General features: G+C 54.4%; 2 non-coding genes and 1 pseudogene across 2 annotated transcripts; all 3 read right to left on the bottom strand.

Moving 5' to 3' along the window:
• Positions 1-575, bottom strand: part of LOC124559438 — a 4237-nt pseudogene extending 3662 nt beyond the window's left edge.
• A 190-nt stretch (positions 576-765) lies between these two features.
• LOC124559440 lies at positions 766-920 on the bottom strand. Its single transcript, XR_006968894.1, has one exon. It is a non-coding gene; the product is annotated as a 5.8S ribosomal RNA (ribosomal RNA).
• A 351-nt stretch (positions 921-1271) lies between these two features.
• On the bottom strand, positions 1272-3157 carry LOC124559444. Its single transcript, XR_006968897.1, has one exon. It is a non-coding gene; the product is annotated as a small subunit ribosomal RNA (ribosomal RNA).
• Positions 3158-7500: the final 4343 nt, after the last annotated feature.

The following is a 7500-nucleotide window of genomic DNA, read 5'->3' as shown; positions in this document are numbered from 1 at the left end:
GCGGCGAGTGGAAAGGCAACCGGACACGACCCCGCCGCGGATTGCTCCGCGCGGGCGGCCGGCCCCATCTGCCGAGGGCGGAGGCCAGTGGCCGGATGGGCGTGAATCTCACCCGTTCGACCTTTCGGACTTCTCACGTTTACCCCAGAACGGGTTCACGTACTTTTGAACTCTCTCTTCAAAGGTTCTTTTCAACTTTCCCTCACGGTACTTGTTCGCTATCGGTCTCGTGGTCATATTTAGTCTCAGATGGAGTTTACCACCCACTTGGAGCTGCACTCTCAAGCAACCCGACTCGAAGGAGAGGTCCCGCCGACGCTCGCACCGGCCGCTACGGGCCTGGCACCCTCTACGGGCCGTGGCCTCATTCAAGTTGGACTTGGGCTCGGCGCGAGGCGTCGGGGTAGTGGACCCTCCCAAACACCACATGCCACGACAGGCGGCAGCCTGCGGGGTTCGGTGCTGGACTCTTCCCTGTTCGCTCGCCGCTACTGGGGGAATCCTTGTTAGTTTCTTTTCCTCCGCTTAGTAATATGCTTAAATTCAGCGGGGTAGTCTCGCCTGCTCTGAGGTCGTTGTACGAGGTGTCGCACGCCACACCGCCAGCCGGCTGTGCACGCTACCGAGTAAGTACCGGTATGCGAACCGCCAGGCGACGGGCGCGCATCGCACGTTTAAGGAGGCGCGGGCCGGCCCCACAGGCGGCCGCGACGCTCCCAGGTCTGCGAAGCGGGGGCAAACGCCGCGCGCTTCAGTATACGTAGCCGACCCTCAGCCAGACGTGGCCCGGGAACGGAATCCATGGACCGCAATGTGCGTTCGAAACGTCGATGTTCATGTGTCCTGCAGTTCACATGTCGACGCGCAATTTGCTGCGTTCTTCATCGACCCACGAGCCGAGTGATCCACCGTCCTGGGTGATCTTTTCTTAGTTTACACTGTCTCTTTCAAGACAGTTGCATAGGCGGGACGTAGGCGTGTGGCGGCCCCTGTTCAAGCGTTCTGTGTCCAACGGCCTCACGGCCGATGGGCGTCGTACGGCTCCACACCGGAGCGGACAGGCAGTCGGGCGAAAGTCATTCAAAACCGGCGCCAGGCGCCAGGTGCCGCAGGCCAGCCGCTCCAGCGCTTCAGCGCTCGTACCACACAACATTGGCGTTAGTTTTGAGAAGCACGCGTGGTTCCGCACGCGGCGCACGGCTACTGCGAGCCGTACAGGTAGCGTGTTGCGCGACACGACACGCACATCGAAAGACATGCAGTCTAGTCGGTAATGATCCTTCCGCAGGTTCACCTACGGAAACCTTGTTACGACTTTTACTTCCTCTAAATGATCAAGTTTGGTCATCTTTCCGGTAGCATCGGCAACGACAGAGTCAATTGCCGCGTACCAGTCCGAAGACCTCACTAAATCATTCAATCGGTAGTAGCGACGGGCGGTGTGGTACAAAGGGCAGGGACGTAATCAACGCGAGCTTATGACTCGCGCTTACTGGGAATTCCTCGTTCATGGGGGAACAATTGCAAGCCCAATCCCTAGCACGAAGGAGGTTCAGCGGGTTACCCCGACCTTTCGGCCTAGGAAGACACGCTGATTCCTTCAGTGTAGCGCGCGTGCGGCCCAGAACATCTTAAGGGCATCACAGACCTGTTATTGCTCAATCTCGTGCGGCTAGAAGCCGCCTGTCCCTCTAAGAAGAAAAGTAATCGCTGACAGCACGAAGGATGTCACGCGACTAGTTAGCAGGCTAGAGTCTCGTTCGTTATCGGAATTAACCAGACAAATCGCTCCACCAACTAAGAACGGCCATGCACCACCACCCACCGAATCAAGAAAGAGCTATCAATCTGTCAATCCTTCGGTGTCCGGGCCTGGTGAGGTTTCCGTGTTGAGTCAAATTAAGCCGCAGGCTCCACTCCTGGTGGTGCCCTTCCGTCAATTCCTTTAAGTTTCAGCTTTGCAACCATACTTCCCCCGGAACCCAAAAGCTTTGGTTTCCGGAGGCTGCCCGCCGAGTCATCGGAGGAACTGCGGCGGATCGCTGGCTGGCATCGTTTATGGTTAGAACTAGGGCGGTATCTGATCGCCTTCGAACCTCTAACTTTCGTTCTTGATTAATGAAAACATACTTGGCAAATGCTTTCGCTTCTGTTCGTCTTGCGGACGATCCAAGAATTTCACCTCTAACGTCGCAATACGAATGCCCCCGCCTGTCCCTATTAATCATTACCTCGGGTTCCGAAAACCAACAAAATAGAACCGAGGTCCTAGTCCATTATTCCATGCACACAGTATTCAGGCGGGCTTGCCTGCTTTAAGCACTCTAATTTGTTCAAAGTAAACGTGCCGGCCCACCGAGACACTCACTCAAGAGCACCCTGGTAGGATTGCAACGGGGGTCCGCCTCGGGACGCACGAGCACGCCACGAGGCGCGTCGCACGCCTTCAGCTCGCCCCACCGGCAGGGACGTCCCACGATACATGCCAGTTAAACACCGACGGGCGGTGAACCAACAGCGTGGGACACAAATCCAACTACGAGCTTTTTAACCGCAACAACTTTAATATACGCCTATTGGAGCTGGAATTACCGCGGCTGCTGGCACCAGACTTGCCCTCCAATAGATACTCGTTAAAGGATTTAAAGTGTACTCATTCCGATTACGGGGCCTCGGATGAGTCCCGTATCGTTATTTTTCGGTCACTACCTCCCCGTGCCGGGAGTGGGTAATTTGCGCGCCTGCTGCCTTCCTTGGATGTGGTAGCCGTTTCTCAGGCTCCCTCTCCGGAATCGAACCCTGATTCCCCGTTACCCGTTACAACCATGGTAGGCGCAGAACCTACCATCGACAGTTGATAAGGCAGACATTTGAAAGATGCGTCGCCGGTACGAGGACCGTGCGATCAGCCCAAAGTTATTCAGAGTCACCAAGGCAAACGGACCGGACGAGCCGACCGATTGGTTTTGAATCCCTCCTGTTTGCATGTATTAGCTCTAGAATTACCACAGTTATCCAAGTAACGTGGGTACGATCTAAGGAACCATAACTGATTTAATGAGCCATTCGCGGTTTCACCTTAATGCGGCTTGTACTGAGACATGCATGGCTTAATCTTTGAGACAAGCATATGACTACTGGCAGGATCAACCAGGGAGCTGCGTCAACTAGAGCTGAGCAGCCGGCCGCCCGGGAGTGTGTCCCGGGGGCCCGCGCGAACACGCAAGCGTCCGCTCAATTATTCTGCAAACAGGAGGAGGCTGAGCTCCCCTGCACAATACACCTCGAAACCCTCTCAGGTCCCGGCGGCGCGCAGCGCCGTCCTAAGTACTTGGTCGGGTTCGAGAGAGGCGCAATCGCCCGGAGTTTGGCGAGTAGACGCTTTAGGTGCGACCACCCGTGCTCCCAACTGAGCTTGCCGCTGCCGACAGAGGCCCGGGAGCGTGCTGTCGTGGCATTGCCGGCGGGAGACAACACGCGCCACCTACGGTGGCCGGCAGCTCCAACGCCAGCGCCACAGAAGGACAAAAGCCCCACTTGGGTGCCGAAGCGAACTCTCCCAGCACAGCGCACGCGCCAACACGTCCGCACAGCTGCGATACAATCCACCTGCGAGAACCGCAGAGGCGACCGAGCAGCAGACGGCGTCGCGGCGCCGAGCGCCGGGCGGCGGCGCATCCTCAGCGCACACAGTCCTCAATCGGACCAGCACACTGCAGATGTCCACCGCGCTTCGCACCGGGCCCGCGAGGACCTACTTTGGCCGCACGGCGCCGCGTGCAGGGTGCGCCGGCGCGCAGCTGCGCCGCCTGCCGCCTCCGTCGGCCGGCGCGCCTGCCACTGGCCGCCCCCACCAGCCGGCTGTAGCGCGTGCGCCCACGCACCGCGCGGCCAGCACGCCGGAAGGCCCCCCCTCACCGGCCGGGGACGGTCCCACCCAGCCACCGCCGCGTATCGCTTCACACCCACATGCCATTCACGTTCGTGGGCATGGTGGGTATCGCTGAAACAACCGGTTGGTAGCTCAACCGATCGTCGCCATCACTGATTCACCTCTAGCGAGAACAACCGCACCACAACGGTTTACCAGTTCTTCATTTGCGTAACGTCACCAGCAAACGTAGACGTCCATCGCCATTTGCAAATTCAACGATTGTTGCATGCCTGTGTCAGGTGTCACGACACACTATGTCTGCCCACATACACGCAACAACATGTGCACGCTTCGCGAACACGTGGAAGGTGGCCCCCGTACGTATGCGATGTCCATTGCGCGAACGACTGTCAACCGGCCTCTGTCGCATGTCGCAGATGTGGAACGCAGTGCACCATGCTATCACGGTGTGTGAGAAGAGACGACTACGTCTGACAACACGCGCCACTACATCAACAGACGGCTCATGCTGATCGCCATCCACGGCATACCATACTGCAATCCAGCTCTTATAGGGAGACGACACGTAGCTGAGTGCACAATATTTGGACCGTATGGTTCGCCGTTGTTGGCGCAGTCGTGGTACGGTCACACATGTACCACGATGTATCATTCAGTACATGAGGACCAATGTGCGGTACAGTGTGTGATTTGGACGTACAACATCAGCGGACAGTTGCCACAAGCCGTACCACAACGTAGGCTGTGCTTCGCCATGCGAATGCCAATGAACAACTGCGAAGGGCATTGAGCATGTACGTCCTGCCGCCATCCGCATTACAGTGTATAGCTGCAAGGTGTTTAACATGAAGCGATACTCTGGGGACCGGGCAGTGCGAGTAGCAAACTATATTGCGGGGGTTGCAGTTAGGCAACACTACACTAATTTAACGCGTCGTATGACAATTACAGAGCAGGTTAAGGCCCAACGTGTGTTGGGTTAAGGCCCAACGTGTGTTGGGTTAAGGCCCAACGTGTGTTGGGTTAAGGCCCAACGTGTGTTGGGTTAAGGCCCAACGTGTGTTGGGTTAAGGCCCAACGTGTGTTGGGTTAAGGCCCAACGTGTGTTGGGTTAAGGCCCAACGTGTGTTGGGTTAAGGCCCAACGTGTGTTGGGTTAAGGCCCAACGTGTGTTGGGTTAAGGCCCAACGTGTGTTGGGTTAAGGCCCAACGTGTGTTGGGTTAAGGCCCAACGTGTGTTGGGTTAAGGCCCAACGTGTGTTGGGTTAAGGCCCAACGTGTGTTGGGTTAAGGCCCAACGTGTGTTGGGTTAAGGCCCAACGTGTGTTGGGTTAAGGCCCAACGTGTGTTGGGTTAAGGCCCAACGTGTGTTGGGTTAAGGCCCAACGTGTGTTGGGTTAAGGCCCAACGTGTGTTGGGTTAAGGCCCAACGTGTGTTGGGTTAAGGCCCAACGTGTGTTGGGTTAAGGCCCAACGTGTGTTGGGTTAAGGCCCAACGTGTGTTGGGTTAAGGCCCAACGTGTGTTGGGTTAAGGCGCAACATAGGTTAGGTTAAGGCGCAACATAGGTTAGGTTAAGGCGCAACATAGGTTAGGTTAAGGCGCAACATAGGTTAGGTTAAGGCGCAACATAGGTTAGGTTAAGGCGCAACATAGGTTAGGTTAAGGCGCAACATAGGTTAGGTTACGGCGCAACATAGGTTAGGTTAAGGCGCAACATAGGTTAGGTTAAGGCGCAACATAGGTTAGGTTACGGCGCAACATAGGTTAGGTTAAGGCGCAACATAGGTTAGGTTAAGGCGCAACATAGGTTAGGTTAAGGCGCAACATAGGTTAGGTTAAGGCGCAACATAGGTTAGGTTAAGGCGCAACATAGGTTAGGTTAAGGCGCAACATAGGTTAGGTTAAGGCGCAACATAGGTTAGGTTACGGCGCAACATAGGTTAGGTTAAGGCGCAACATAGGTTAGGTTAAGGCGCAACATAGGTTAGGTTAAGGCGCAACATAGGTTAGGTTATGGCGCAACATAGGTTAGGTTACGGCGCAACATAGGTTAGGTTACGGCGCAACATAGGTTAGGTTAAGGCGCAACATAGGTTAGGTTAAGGCGCAACATAGGTTAGGTTAAGGCGCAACATAGGTTAGGTTAAGGCGCAACATAGGTTAGGTTAAGGCGCAACATAGGTTAGGTTAAGGCGCAACATGGGTTAGGTTAAGGCGCAACATGGGTTAGGTTAAGGCGCAACATGGGTTAGGTTAAGGCGCAACATGGGTTAGGTTAAGGCGCAACATGGGTTAGGTTAAGGCGCAACATGGGTTAGGTTAAGGCGCAACATGGGTTAGGTTAAGGCGCAACATGGGTTAGGTTAAGGCGCAACATGGGTTAGGTTAAGGCGCAACATGGGTTAGGTTAAGGCGCAACATGGGTTAGGTTAAGGCGCAACATGGGTTAGGTTAAGGTACAATATGGGTTAGGTTAAGGTACAATATGGGTTAGGTTAAGGTACAATATGGGTTAGGTTAAGGTACAATATGGGTTAGGTTAAGGTACAATATGGGTTAGGTTAAGGTACAATATGGGTTAGGTTAAGGTACAATATGGGTTAGGTTAAGGTACAATATGGGTTAGGTTAAGGTACAATACGGGTTAGGTTAAGGTACAATACGGGTTAGGTTAAGGTACAATACGGGTTAGGTTAAGGTACAATACGGGTTAGGTTAAGGTACAATACGGGTTAGGTTAAGGTACAATACGGGTTAGGTTAAGGCACTTGGGGGGGGGGGGGGGGGCCCGGTTTGTTGATTGTGATTATCGTAAGTAAATGACTGCGGCATCATCTGATTTGCCACGTCAGGGTGCACCTTTGGCTCATAACAGGCGGCGCTCTGATTCCATGCTTGTGGCAGACCTGTGTCTTTCATTCCTGCCATTGTTTGTGTGGTGTGACAGGAGGCAGTATTGTGATGTTGGGTGCACCCCTGTCTGGGACATGTGTGGGTGTTGGTGGCTTAGCTGAGCAATGGTGGTTGTCGGAAGGGTGGGATATTCTGTTTTCCGAGTGGACCTCCCGGTCTGGTTATGATAGTGTGGATTGTCTAATGTGGCAGAGAGGATGCACTGGGTGTTGTTCCATGCTGGTGCTTACATATTGTCTGTGTGCCTGTTACAGGCAGAGAGTAGTGCGTGATAAGAGTGTCTGGCTGACGTGTGATTGTGAGCAGAGTCTTTCAGCATGTATACGGACAGGTCTATACATTATCTGTATTCTGATGGCTCTATCTATTACTAATCAGCGCCGTGTATACGTTTAATCCGGTTCCAGTCGAAACTATTGTATCTCTGTACATTAGTGACACGGCGAGCCCGCTATGTAGTTACTCGTCTCGGCAGCTTCCACCGGTGTATGGCAAATGATTATAAGGAATCAGTCTAGTCGTCAATACCGATAGTCTGACGTCACATGTCTGGGGTGGGGGACGCTGCGCCCTTCCGGTGGGTCATGGCCTAGGAAGACTCTTCCCACGCAGGGGGGCTTGGACTGTCATTGACTCTTCCGAGTAATATACTTGCCGTACGTTTTTGCGACTGCGAGTGCAACGCTCACC

This window comes from Schistocerca americana, unplaced genomic scaffold, assembly GCF_021461395.2.
Source record: "Schistocerca americana isolate TAMUIC-IGC-003095 unplaced genomic scaffold, iqSchAmer2.1 HiC_scaffold_1044, whole genome shotgun sequence".
In the NCBI taxonomy this organism is placed as follows: Eukaryota; Metazoa; Arthropoda; class Insecta; order Orthoptera; family Acrididae; genus Schistocerca; species Schistocerca americana.
Note: the sequence above shows the minus strand (reverse complement) of the source record. Positions and strands in the feature narration are given on the sequence as shown.